The sequence below is a fragment of the Urocitellus parryii genome, chromosome 6 (assembly GCF_045843805.1).
Source record: "Urocitellus parryii isolate mUroPar1 chromosome 6, mUroPar1.hap1, whole genome shotgun sequence".
In the NCBI taxonomy this organism is placed as follows: domain Eukaryota; kingdom Metazoa; phylum Chordata; class Mammalia; order Rodentia; family Sciuridae; genus Urocitellus; species Urocitellus parryii.
In genome coordinates, this window is record NC_135536.1 from 98,001,825 (window position 1) to 98,017,011 (window position 15,187).

A 15,187-nucleotide genomic window follows, 5' to 3' on the forward strand; every position below is an offset into this window, starting at 1 on the left:
CTGGAACCTGGTCCTACGGGCAAGCAAGGAGCTTCTGAATACCACAGGCATGTGTTTCAGAGGACTTAGGAGCTTGCATAGAGAGGCTGCGATGAGCATAAATGAAGATATGGGGAGTGAGGGAGCATGTAGAAGAAAAAGGATCGACCATAGTTGAAAATCGTTTAAGCTCGGTGAGGTATGTGAGGATTCATTATGTTATTTTCTCTAAAATTGTTTTTGAAATTGTCCATAATAAAGGTCTAAAAATAATAAAATAAAAAGTGGTTGTACCAATTTCCACTCTGTGCAGGAGGGGTATAGAAGCATAATGACAATTTTAAGTGGCTGCATGGAAATGAAATATCATAAGTTATTTATATGTTCTATTATTTTAAATACACTTCAAAGACAAATTGTTTTATATAGGCTGGGAGTTTTGAAAAGTTTGCATATAAAGAGGACTTGAGTTGTAAAAAATTGCAGGGACCCAATTGTACATAAATATAAATGAGTAAGTAACAAAAACTCTAGGTTCAGCTGGATATGGTGACACTCGCCTGTAACCACAGCAGCTCAGGAGGCTGAGGCAGGAGGATCACGAGTTCAAAGCCAGCCTCAGCAAAAACGGGATGCTAAGCCACTAAATGAGACTTTGTCTCTAGATAAAATTTAAAATAGGGCTGGGGATGTGACTCAGTGGTTGAATGTTCCTGAATTCAATCCCAGGTCCCTCACACCGCCAACCCCACCAAAAAAAAAAAGAAAAGAAAAAAGAAAAAGAAAAACCCAACCCTTTAGGTTCAATGAGTAAAGAGCTGAGATTCAGAGAAAATATCAATTTTACTCAAAAGAAGATAAGCTGAACCCCACTGGTAGTCAGGGGATGCTCGTGTCTCTGTATTCCCTTCTTCTCTCTTCTAGGATCAGACAGGAGGTAAATCAAGCACCTTGGGTCCTTGGAAGACCACTTCTGTGTGGCCAGAGGCAAAAGTACCTTCCTGCCACTGCACATCCAGGGCTGCTGGGTGGCCAGTCAGGGCTCCACCTCACTGCAGGGGGACCAGACCACTGAAGCAACAGCCTAGGCTGTGTGGCCCTGCCCTAGACTGGAGAGGAGCCAGACTTTTTAAGACTTTGAGAGCTTTCTCTCATTCCAGCAGGTTGCCTTGGGAGAGCAGGGCTGTATCTGGGTGTCCTTTGTCAGGGAGCAGGACTGCTCAGCACATTCTAGCCAGTTGCTCAGTCTGTGCCAGTCACCGGGCTACACTTGGCCCATGGAGTGCCCTCTCCTTCCTTCACTCTAGCACCACTGGCTGTCTTTTGGCCTCTTGTTTTATCTATCCCCCTCCCAACTTCCACCTCCGTGTAGGGCAGGCCCTGGGTCTCAGAAGAAAGTCTCAGGAGTCAAAGGCCTCCCAGAGCAATTGCCAATCTTGAGAGTTGCTCACAGTTACTGGAAAGCTGCTCCCAAAATATAAATAGTTGTGGTAAAGTCTGTGGTCAGAGCTGTCAAACCACAGTAAACCCAACTTCTCTCTCTTCTTTCTCAGCTGATTTCTGAGAAATAGTCTTTACTCATTGAATAGCAGGTCTGTCTCTAGTGGGGGACACTTGTTTCCTAATAGTACACAGAAGACACAAGAATCTTGCGGGTGGGAAATGTCCCAGGTGCCTTCTTTATTTGACCTTTATCAGAGGAAATAAACTTCTTAGCCAAATTAGGCATTTTCTGGATATGCAGTGGGTGCTAAATATATATCTTCTAAATCAAATTTACTCTTGCTTGATTTTTCGGGTGATGGAAACATACAATTACAATCATGCTGAAATGCATGTGTTTCTAGGAAGCTCCCAATTTTTAAGATGAAATAATCTTTGTGTTTTTATGCATTCTTTTTCTTCCTATTTCAAACCTTTAATTCCAGGGTGGTGTGCTGTGGGAGCACAGTTTGCAGGGTGATTATTTCGGATGAACATATGTAACAGGGAAGAGCACCAATGAATATGACTGTATTGTAGAGAAGAGCTTTTAAGTCTTTTCTCTTTAGGGCTGTTTAACAAACTCCACCGCTTAAATCAGTCCTGTGCAATTCTCTAAGCTCATGAAGGGCAGATGTGGCTTTGTGTGGCGAGGTTTCACATGCTCTCCCCACGTGGCCCATGGCACCTCATCTCCCCAAGCTCCTCTGTGTATGTTACTCTGCCCACTTGGAAGGAAGTTCTACTTGGTTCTCCTAACCCTTTTCTACAGATTTTCTGAAGACACCAAGAGGGACCTGGGTGTTCTCCTGTCTCATCTTAGTTTCCCCACCTTGTTAAGACATGGTTTCACATGACATCCATGAGCTCAAATCTCTCTCGTTCCCTCCCTTCAGTCAACCATTTATCAAATACTTACTGCCTGCAGAAATGTATCAGTTTGGAATATATTTGGCTCAAAGAACAGAAAAAAAATCAACCTCCAGAAGCTTAGAAAATGATGATTCATTTTTCTCATGTAACAAAAATTCAGGGGACATAAAGTTTTTTTTGTTTGGTTCAGCGGCTAGAAAACATTGGAGATAATGTCTGATTATTTTGCCTTTCCTTTGTGGGCTCAACATAACTATTTCAGTTACATATTTATATTAATATTATAAGTGGTTTCATATTTATCCATATGAATTCATACTTAAGGCAAGGAGAAGGAAGAAGGGACCATGCCAGTACTGTCAGTTCCTTTGTGTTAGCAAAGCAAAAGATTTCTCAGAACCTAGTTACATACCTTCACTCACATTTCCTTGGTGAGGGTATGTTATGTGACCACATCTAGCTGCAACTGTGAGCGGGGAAAGCCACTACTTAGCCTTTCCAATTCCAAATGTAGAATCAAAGAAACAAGAAAGTTGAGACTAGGCAAAGATGAGTCAACCCTCTGGGTCTGCAATGAGAGTCCTCCAATTGTATTTTGGGTTTTTTTCTTGGAACTTAACATGTCTGAAGTCAAGTTCCGCATTCCTTATCCTCCAACCCATCCTTCCAGTTTCCCACACCCTAGCTCTGTTTCTTGCCTTCTGTCAAGGGTTCTCAACTCTAGACTTGTAGTGAAAAATAGAAGGGGAAGACCCTTGACTAAAAGGCAAAAACAAGTCACTATGACTCAACTCCACAAATGACTTGCTTTGGGATCCTAAGTAAATTATTTGCAGCTTCTGAGCCTTGTTTTTTTTCTCACCTGCAACATACCTTCTAAACACTTTTACTCCATCGGAATATTGAAAAATTTGGCTGAACTAACTACACCTGAAAGTTCCTGGTACAGCATCTGGCCCATATAGATGCCCACAGACCTTTGTCGCACAAAAAAACAAGGCTGTCAGTGTACATCTATTGGTCTGGGATGCCAGCACTTCTTACCCACCTCTCTGGTAGCATTACCCTTTTCAAGAATCCCCTGACTACATCTTGCAGTTATATATGGCTGGCTACTCACGGTGCCCCCACTCTTGGTCAAAGTGTGAGCACATGATCCTGTCCTGACCAATCATATCGCCCCATCTCCTCACACAGTGATCAGTATGTGACTGGAAAGGCCAATCAGAGAACTTCTCTAAAAATCATATGTGTACCAAGAGATATTTTCCTTGGCCATTGGTTCTTCTGGGATTGTATAAATCTGAGGCTGCTTTTAGCCCTGGTATTCCCTTTCTCAGTCACACTGTCACCAAATTTTTAATATGTGCTGTGTGTTGGTTGGTGTGGATTTGTCGACAATGGGTGATAAATTCTGTGATAGGGGAGAAAGGACTACTGGCGGTTATCTGCTCAAGACACAGGATACTGGTGAACTAAGGGGGTTAAACACAACCAAGAAGGCAATTAAGGGAATCCAGGAACATATGTGAGGGAAAAAATTGCACTGAGTAAGATGTTTGCATTTTAAGTTTATTTTCAATGGAGGGATAAAACAAATGGCTGAGACTTGCTCCAGTGATGGTTCCAACCTAAGTTCATCACCAGGGCTGCATAGAGTACGAATCAGCTGAAGCATGTGCATATGTACACACATCTGGAAAGCACAATTATAATTTACTGAACTTGAACAGTGCACCTGGCCATGATGGAACAGTGGTTAAGGCACAGTTTTTTCCTCTGGCTTCTCAGTTTTCCTCCTGTCTCACCACCTGCTCCTCCGGGGCAGTCTTTGCAGGACTCACTTCTCTACTCAGTCAAGAGTCACAGCCTCCCAACAAAGCTCCTCGTTACTGCTCTTGCTCCTCCGTTTGTGGTCAGTCTCCCTTGAAATCACACCATTTACGTGAATCCAAAACTGAACTTCTGAAGTCCCCTCCCTGCCCCCAACCCCCCCAAAAAGACTTGTTTTGACTTTTGTCTCTTATTTCTCAGAAAAACTTATCACTTCCAAACTCAAAATATATCTAGAATTTGACATTTTGTCACTGCTAGTGTTAAAGTCATAACTATTTACCAGCTGTGTCAATTCAGAAGCCTGCCCACTAGCCTTCCTTTCTCTGCCCCTGATGATACCCTGTACACACAACAGTGTTAAGATTTAAATCACATGTCGTTACTCTGCATCAGTCCCTGTCCCTCCTCAAGTGACAGCCTAAGTCCTTACCACATCTCAGAAGGCCACAAAATCTGCACTCTCCACCTCCCTCCCTGTCTCAGCTCAGCCCCTGGATTCCTCTGGCTCATTTTGTCCCCAGCCACACTGGTCCTGATAACAATTCTTCAACATGCTGCACACGCTTCTTTCTCAAGGCATTTTTTTCCATTTCTTCTACTTAGAGAGTTCTTCTCCCAGATGTTCTGCCTGGCTGGTTCCTTTGAAATGTTAAAATCTTATTTTCAGTGAGAACAACAACGCCTTTCCCGGGACTCCTGGGTTCCCCTTACTCTGCTCTGCTTGTCTTTTTCTCCCCTATATAACACATTTCTTTCTTTCTTTCTTTCTTTTTTTTACTTGCCTTGATTTTTTCTGTATTTTTTATTGGTGAGTTAAAATTGAACATAATGGTGGGATTCATTGTTACATATTTGTGCCTGCAATATAACAATAGGATTTGGCCAGTATCATTCCCCACTATTTTCCCCTTTCTTCCTTCATCTGTGACAGGGGTTCATTTGATGCTTTGACTATATCCCTTGTGGCTTTGAAACTTACATGTTTTTTTTTTTCTTTTTCCCAGTCTTCTTTTCCCTAAACTTCTCACTTCTCTCTGATCTTCTTTTCCCTAATATCATTTTCTCTAAAACACCTCTATAAAAGCCTCCTGTTTCTGCTGATGGGTAGAATCACAACCTTGAGGACAGGAATTTCTGTGTTTCTCCTTTGTTAGCAAAGCAATAAACATTCTTTTTCCTTTTTCCCAAAACTGTGTCCTTGGGCTGGGGATATAGCTCACTTGGTAGAGTGTTTGCCTCACATGCACAAGGCTATGGGTTCAATTCCTAGCACCACATAAAACAACAAAAAACTGTGTCCTTATTAGTGGATTGGCATTGGGGACAAGGACTGAGCTTTTGGCCACACCTCCACCTGGTTACTTTCCTTCCTTCTTCTGATCTCCCTTTGATTTTTATGAGAGGGCCGGCACTCCCCTTTCTTTTCCTTTTCTCTTGCTAGCTTTCATATGTGAAGAAAAAACATGACCCTTGACTTTGAGTTTGCTTTATTTGGAATTAACCAACGACAATTTCATTTTTCTTTATGGATGGATAAAACTCCATTGTTTTATTCATTTTTTTAATGACTCAAAGCAAACTACAGTATAAATTTATTGACTCTAATCATTCTTAGTTAAGATTTAAGCAAAATGAACAGACAATAGAATTAGGTACAAGTAAGCAATGGATTAACACTAGATATTCTATTTGAGTATGGATTTTTACTCTAAAACAGCTTATTCCTAAAAAAAAAAAAAAAAAAAAAGATGATTTACTCCAAGGCCTAACAACAAAACCACTCATTCATTGTTTTTACTGAATAAAACTCACATATATCACATTTTCTTTATTCATTCATCCACTGATGGACCACTAGGCTGGTTTCATGGTTTGGCTATTGTGAATTGTGCTGCTGTAAACATGAGTATGCATGCATCACTACAGCATGATGCCTTTAATTTTTTAGGATAAATACTGAGGAGTAGGATAGAGGGATCATACCGTGGTTCTATTCCTCATATTTTGAGAAACCTCCATACTGATTTCCATAGCAACTATATAATTTACAATCCTACCAACAGGCACATATTGCTTTCTAACCTATCATATTTACTAATTGTATTTATTGACTGTCTGCCCCTATTAAAATGTTATTTTCATGAGGTAAAGGTCAAGAATCTTCATCCGTTTTGATCACTGATTTTCACAGGAGATGGGAAAGGTCTTTGGGAAATCTGATCATCAGGGGAAGGATCTCAGGATAACAACTTTGGATTCTACAACATTCAGCTCAACCAGATCACCTGACAGTGGAGTACACTGATAAGCATCCTTAAAGTTTTCAACCAGCATTTTACTTAGCCCCTGTTTTTTAGATACAGGCAAACAATCTAAAATTACCAAATACCCAAGGAAAGACTCTAACATGAAAGAAAGAAAGAAAGAAAAACAAAAAAATTAAATGATAACAAATTGTGGGAGGTGCAACTGGAACAAAGACTGCAAGAAGAATATTTAATAGCCCCCGAAAGATTATGCATTCAAGAAGCAAAAAGAAGTTATAAGAAGGAATATTCAGAAAACAAAAAAAAGCTCTAAGAAACTAAGAACATGAAAAGGAAAAAGAAAGATAAAATTGAAGAAATCTAGTATAAAACAAAACTCCAAAACCAAGATGTAGGAAAATAAGAAAAATCAATGAGACAAAGTAAACCCAATATTAAGAGTAGTAGGAGCAATAACACAAAAGTAATAAGAAGATCAATGGACTGAACCAAGTAAATCTCCCAGGATAGAAGAAAATGAATCTCCAGATTGGAAAAGGTTTTATCTAGTCTCCAGAACAGTGGATAAAATTATACACCTGCATCATTGTGAAATTTCAGAATCCAGGGATCAAAGAGAAGATCCTGTAGGCTCCTGGAGAGGAGAAGAAAACAAAGAAAAAGAAAAGAAAGGAAAGGAAAGGGGAAAGGAATGGAAAGGAAATGAAAAGAAAAGAAAAAAAAAAGTAATAAAGGACTGTGAACGCCAGGCATGGTGGCATACACCTGTAATCACAGCAACTCGGGAGCCCAAGACAGGAGGATCACAAGGTTGAGGCCAGCCCGCACAACTTGGCAAGGCCCTAAGCAAGTTAGTGAGACCTTGTCTTGAAATAAAAACTGAACAGGACTGGGGATGTAGCTCAAGGTAGAGGGCCTCTGGGTTCAATCCCCAGTACCCACTTTGCCCCTCCCCCGCCCCCCAAAAAAAGATCAGGAATCAACACTAGAAAGGAAAGAAACATGGAAAAATCTTGGAAACCAGAGGAAAATGGAGAGGCCCCTCTAAAATTCTGAAGGATAATAATGGACAATTTTGAATCCAGACAAAGCATTAATCAACTGCAGGGGTGAATAATGATTTCAAAGCAAGGCTTAGAATATTCACCTCCTGAGTACTCATGGTCAGGAAGATATCAGAGGGTGAGTTTCACCAAAATGGGGGTGTAGAGCAGGAAAGGCCAGTGAGGCATAGAAACAGGAGATTCAGCACCAGAGAAAAATGAGGGGAATCCTGGGTCTGTGACACTGAGGGAACAGGATGACGATTGTGTGCCTGGCACAGAGGTAGTCAGTCCTAATGTGAGGCAGGGAGAAGGTTCTGGTAGGTTCTTCAGGAAAATGAAATTTACAGAACACCCCATGTGAATAAATACCAAGAGGAGATTTAAACATCTGATAGAGAATTTAAGGATGGATTACTGAGAAGTTTATAGAAAGCGAGTCCCAACTAATCAAGTAAAAAAAAATTAAGGCAATTATTAACTCAAGGAAATGAAAGTGCAAGAACGAACTAATCATAGTTGGTTACATGACTCAGCTAGGAATAACACAAAAATCATAATGTAAAACATGAATATTGATTGAACTAAAATTATAATTGTATTGAGTAGAGTTGGGAATGGAAATTGTGTATGTGGCAAGAGACGGGGGTGGGAAGGCTGTACCTATCACAGTGCAAAGACAAGTGACAATGTTGCTAAATGCAAAAACATCAAGAAATAAAATCCAAGCACCCTACTTAAAGATAGAGCAAATCCTGAAAGAATCTATTTAAAGACTTGAAAATGTCTCTGGGACTGGGAAATGGAGGGAGGAGCCTAGGAACTGTTTTTCCCCAACAGACCTGATTGAAATATTTGATTCTGTCAATTATAATTCTGAAAAAGTTGGCATTCATCTAATTCAAAGTGCATGTGCCTATTTTAAGTATGTTACTGATGAAATCTTAACTAGGTTAATTAATGTGATTGAGCTCAAATAGAGTTTTATGAAAGGGTAACTATCAGATATTCGTTTAATGCTGTGGCTCAGTCCTGGATGTACCAGCACTGGCTGCAAGTTAGAGCCATCTGAGGAACTTTTAGAGCCTAGTCATGCCATGATCCACCTAAACCAATCAAATTAAATCCCCAGGACCAGCAGAGGCAGCCCCAATTTTATATGTACTTCTAATATGTATTCTAATATAGTCTAATGAAGACCTGAGGAAATATTTTTAGATTTACCTCTACATTTCTTTAAGTGCCACTCATGGGCTACTCAATCAGGGGCATAGACTATTGAGGAGTTCTGGCCCCACTTTGAGGACACGAAGGTGATGCACAAGACAAACTCCACCTCGGAAGCAGGACTGGAACAGGGTCTCCTGGCTCTATGGGGACGTCAAGGTCAGTATTACTATAATCCCAAGGTCAGAAGAACAGTGACCTCCATGGCATTGGCACAGGATAAATTATGAGGGCTCAGGACATGCATTTATTCTTTGTCTTTGCATTTTCCAAACTTGTGAGGAAACCCAAATGCTGAAAGATTCTTTCTTTATGAGGTGGCCAGAACCTGGGTTAACCTGTTACTTAAACACAAAAAAAGAGAAAACCAAACCTTCAAAATAATTTTTAGCACATAATAAATTCAAATTTATGGCCCCTTCACAATCCCATACTTCTCTTTGAACTGCTAGGACCACCTTTTTTTTAAAAAAATTGTTTTTTAGTTGTTGACAGACCTTTATTTTATTTATTTATATGTGGTGTTGAGAAATGAACCCAGTGCCTCAAACATGCTAAGCAAGTGCGCTACCGCTGAGCCCCAGCCCCAGCCCCAGGACCATCTCTTATTAGTCATGGAGGTATGATGGCTCTAATTCATCTTATTTTTAAAAGCATGGTTTATGGACAAGCATTACATCAGCAGAAACTTAGTCTCCACTTGACATTTTTTTCATAAATCAATTGCAGAAAATAGCAAGCTCATGCCAGGATCCCCAGGACTGTTGCAGGAAATCAAGTTCACTATCATTATAGCCCAAGTCAAGAGGAATGAATGGCCTTCTGAGGCTCAACTCTTAGGATAGTTAGGGAGCCCTTACCTGAGGCATGGGATGGACACTAGGTTTCAAGCAGAATGGAGGGTCCCACCTAACTGAACCAGGGCCTCTCCCTATTTCCTTGCAGGCATAAGGGACCTGCCTGAGGCAGGGTCTGGATTAGGACTGGGCTATAGGAGCTGTGGCTAACGTAAAGGTTTTACATGCAGGCCGTGTTCCAAAGGCTTTGTGCATATCACCACCCCTGATGGGCTTGCGTGGATGACATTAGATGACTTGTCACAGGGCTCAGAATGGCCAAATAAGAGCCAAAATTTACAGAAGGTTCACGCTGGGATAGAAATAGATTAAATCTTCCACAGAGCAAAAGGGAATAGCAGTGTCTGGGAGGAGGTAGGAAGTGGAGGCTGTTTGCCTTGCAGTTGGAAGTCCCCAGATGAGTGTCACAATGCCACGTAACTACTTATGCTCTAGGGGGCTATAGACTCCACCTCCCCAGCGGGCAGTGCCCAACCCCAGACAGTGGTACTTTGCTTCGGGATTTTCATCAACTACAGTCATCCACATTTTCAATTCCTTTGAATTTCAAAGATTAGATGTTATTTTTTAGTTATGAGGTGTCCCCTAAAAGCTCATATGAGAGATAATGCAAGAAAGTTCTGAGGTGGTTATGAGAGCCTTAACTCAATCAACGCATTAATTCACTGATATGAATTAACTGGGTTTAACTGTAGGAAGATAGGGTGTGGCTGGAGGAGGTAGGTATGACTTTGTGGTTTATGTTTAGTCCCTAAGGGGCAGAGCTCTCTCTGCTTCCTGGTGGCCATGTCCCCAGCTTCTTTCCTCCTCCACACCCTTCAGCCCCGATGCTCTGCCTCACCTCAGGCCCTGAGCAGTGGAGTTGGCCCTCTGTGGACTGAGACCTCTGAAACCATTAGTACCGAATAAACTTCTAAAATTGTTCTTGTCAGGTCTTTTGGTCACAGCAGCAAAAAAGCTGACTAAAACACTAAGACATGGTGAAGAAACAAACTGGCACTGTTAGCTAGTTGAGCAGAATCTTAACAGTGTGGAATATCCCACTGCACAGGATGCAGGCTTAGTGTGAGAAGTGGCCAACCTTCATGGCATAAGCAAAGCACCATTTGGCTGCAGAAGGGGCAGAGGACCCTGTCTTCCGGCAAGTCAGCATGTGTAGTCATGTGGTCCAGGAAGCCAAGGGAATAGGGGCAGAAGTCTTCTATTTTAAAGAAACAAGTTGTATTTTCCTCAGATCTTGCTTGGGTAGAGAGGAAGAGTTTCCTTTCCCCTTTGGGTGGTGTGACAATGGTCCACTTTATGCTTTAATCCATTTATGCTGGATGCTCTTCCACTGAGATAAGAGCAAAGGACTGATAAAGTAGAGAATGAATGATTGGGTCCCTAAGATGGGGGCTAATTCAAAAGCAAATAAAATGCTAATTCCTCCAGAACACTTCTCCCTCCTCAAAACCTATTGCCAAGTTACCTGCCTGCAGGGAAGTGTTCCCCCCAGCAGAGTTGTTAATGAGCACGTCCTGGGCGGCTCCTTTCCCATCTTTGGTCATTCCCACCTTTTGGCCAGATAGGCAGGATGGCAGAAAGGGGCATGAGAAGAAATCTATAAAATCTATAAAAGGGCAACACACCCCACTCCTTCGGGCACCAGCTCTGGACCTCCTCCTCTCCAGAGGAGTCTTTCTCTCTGTTCTACTCATTTGCTCCAATATTTATATGAAATTTTGTTCTATCTTTTAATTCAAACTTTTTGACCTTGCCTCGGTGTTTCTCAGGTGTTTAATCTTCCACACCAGGGGTACAAGGATCCAATCCTGATTTTCAAGACCAGTTTCACTACTGTGACTTATTTTTAAAAGGATGCTTCTTTCTCTTCCTCACTCCTCCTCCCTAATCTCAGGGGAAACAGGATTACATTTCTTCCCCATCCGAAGCAGAGTTGTTTGTTCTTGAGCACACACCACTGGAAGTAAGTACTTTGAGGATGACACAGGAAGACCGAAATGATGTCTTCCGTATTAATAAGTGAATTACAACTCCCGACAGAGAACGTAGATTGTAGCCTTTGAATCACCCAGTTCCCTCATGGGCAGAATGTGAGGATGGCCTTAGGCCTGAGCCTAAGCAACTCTATTTTAGAAACTCTAGTTTGAAACTTGGAGTATCACCAGGCATGCCTAACGGAGCCTCCCCAGTATGGCCCTCAAGCACAAACAAGTCACTTCTCCCCACCCTGACAAACTCGGAGTGAAGTCTCTGTCGTGCTGTCCTCCCCCGAGAAAATCAGGGTGGAGACCACCAGACCAGATGTTTTAACCCCAGGGTAAACAATGTCACTGAGAGACCTGGAACTGATAAGGATTAAAGGGGGGGGCGTCAAAAGCCCCAAAATTTTATATAAATATTGGAGCAAATGAATAGACATTAAGCCAGCTGACACTGATGCACACAAGCCTGAGAGCCTGATGAGGACCTGGACTGACATCCCAACACTTGTCATCATTTGCCTGATCCTCTGCATTTTCCTCACCACTCTCAAACTCTGCAGCCACATCTTGACCCTGGTGAAAGCCAAAATTCTCCCTATGACCCTCTCCTCAACCGGCTGTCAGCTCCACCCCAGGAGAAGCCTGACGTGGTTCTGATCTGATCACCATGGTCTGAGTGAGTGTGCATCTGCTAGACGTAAAGCCTAAGGCTTGAGACTTTTGATCTGATACTTGAACTTAGTACTCAGAGGGAACGTCTGTCATGAGCCAGTCATGATTAAGGGTATTTGTGTGCTTAGAATCAATCTAGAATTGTTTGCTGTGAATTGATTAAGTCTATTGCAGTGCCTAGCATTAAGGATTGTCATTTTCTTGATTAAGAACCTATAGAGTGAAATTGTATTGAGTGATTTGAGTGAATAAAGCATTGACTGGGGCAGAAATGCATGGACATTCTTTATCTCTACCCTCGACTACAGATGTCGTACCTTTTGCCCCTCTTGACACAGAATCATAGCCTCTGGGACAGGAGTCTCCTGTGCTTCTCCTTTGCTAGAAAAGCAATAAGCCTTCTTTTTCCTTTTTTCTCAAAACCATGACCTCATTATTGGATTGGCATCGGGGACAAGGACTAAGCTTTTGGTAACAGTGGGAATGTGTAATAGTGTGAAGAACAGTGTAGCAGTTCCTCAAAATGTTAAACATGAAATCACGTGACCCAGCAATTCCATTCCTAGGCATATACCCAAGAGAACAGAAAACAACCACACAAAAACCCGTGAAAGAAGGTTCCCAACAACGTATTTGTAATAGCCAGAAAACAAAAACAACCCACGTGTCCTAGCTGATGAATGGATAATAAAGTGCTACATTAACATATTGGAGTATTAGCCCCTAAAGGGATTGAGTACTGACATGTGCCACTGTGAGGATAAACCCGGAAAACACTATGCTAAATGAAAGAAGTCAGAAAAAAAGTCATGAGTTATCTGATTGTTTACATGAAATGTCTGGAATAGGCACATCCATAGAGACACAATAAGGTAGTGGTTGCTAGGGAGTGTGGGGAGGGAGGATTTGGGAGTGACTGATAATGGATCCAGAGTGTCTTTTTGAGGTGATAGAAATATCTGGAATTAGATAAAGGAAATGGTTGTATGACACTGTTAATACACTAAAAACATGGAATTATCAGTGTGCTTTAAAATGTTAAAAGTCATTGTTAAACAAATTTATTGTAATAATAATGAACAGAAAAACTGCAAGTTGTTATAAAAATAATGTCCAGCAAGTTTATTTTATATTGGTGGTGTTGGCAATCAAATCCTTATCCTTACTAGTATTTCAGTAATATTTATATTTTTGTACTAGGGATTGAATCCAGTGATGCTTTACCACTGAACTACATCCACAGATATTTTTGAGACAGGGTCTAAGTTGCTGAGACTGGCCTTGAACTTGAGGTCCTCCTGTCTCAGCCTGCTGTGGTGCTGGCATTATAGGCATGTACCACTATGCCTGGTGTCAGTAAGATTTTTAATTTCCAAAACCTTTATTATGGGAAATCTTTTAAATGGTTGAAGGTCTTCCAAATTGGAGGTTTCTGTGTTTTCCTGTGAAGTTTTTTTTTTTTTTTAATTGAACCCACAGTGCTTAACCACTGAGCCACATCCCTAGTACTCTCATACCCTTTTTTAAAAAGTATTTTTTCTAGAGACAAGTTCTGAGTTGCTCAGTACCTTGGTAAGTTATTGAGGTTGGCTTTGAACTCATGATCCACTTGCCTCAGCCTTCCAAGTCCTTGAGATTATAGGCAGCATCCTTAATCCTTTGAAGTTTCGCTTTAGTTGCTTCTTCGATTCTGTTTTCTTGGGAGTGTTCTTTCTGCTGTTTGTTACTTCTATGCAGTTAGAATTTTCTCTGAATGTTTGGTGACTCTTGGGGGTTAGTTACTAGTTATTGACAAGGATCTAAATCAGTAGTGCTTAATCCTGGGTGCCAAGCAGGGTCACCTGGGAATGCTGTAGGTGGCAGGGGGACCAACAATATTGGAATTTGGGGGGAGTTGGGAAGGACTGGCATTGACATAAAGACCCCATGTGATTCTATGTGCAGTGGAGTCAAGAGCTACTCATCCAGATTGACTGGCCAAGGCTTTTAGGGCCAAGTGTGAGCCCCTGAGTCCAGGCAGGAACTCTCCTTAGGTGTTGGAGGGGACAGGGAGAAAAAGGGCCACTTGTCTGCAAATAGGGGCTGTGTGGCCGTCTGGGTCTTCTGTGACCTATGGCCCTCCCTGGCTGAATTCAGGGCTCCCTCTGGGAGCCTCCCTTATTACAACTCTCATTTCAGGAAGCTATAATTATTCCTTAATCCACTGGGACACACCTAGAGCCCGATGTTTGGGGTGGGAGACTGGCTGCCCCTTTACTCTTTATGCACCCCCCCAACCCCGCCACAGGACCCTGCTTTCTCATCTTACCATTATTCCACAGTTTTGTGGGAGAAAAACATCATGGGTTTTGAAGATGCTCTTTATTTCTGGAAGCAGAGCTAGAGATAGAGATCCCGGGTTCCACTGTCAATTCGCTCCCAGTGACATTGAATCTGGATAATCCATTCTCTAATAGCACCCCTCCCTACTTTGCTAATGTTGATTATCAAATTGTAATATACACATATACACACATTTGGGCTGGGGTTGTAGCTCAGTGGCAGAGCGCTTGCCTAGCATGTGTAAGGCACTGGGTTTGATTATCAGCACCACATATAAATAAATAAAATCAATGTCCATTGACAACAAAAAAAATTAAAAATATATATACACATATATACATATATACATACATGTGTTTACAATAAATACATATCTTTTGGTATTGGGTATTGAACCCAGGGGCCATTAACCACTGAGCCACATTCCCAGTTTTTTAAAAATACTTTATCAGAGACAAGGTCTCACTGAATAGTTTAGGGTCTCGCTAAGTTGCTGAGGTTGGCTTTGAACTTGCGATCCTCCTGTCTCAGCCTCCTGAGCTGCTGGGATTACAGACATGTGCCACTGTGCTCTTTCACAAGCTGTCTGTGGGCTGTGTGTGGACTGTTGTGCATAGTAGCCTTGTGGGGGGATAAGTCTGACA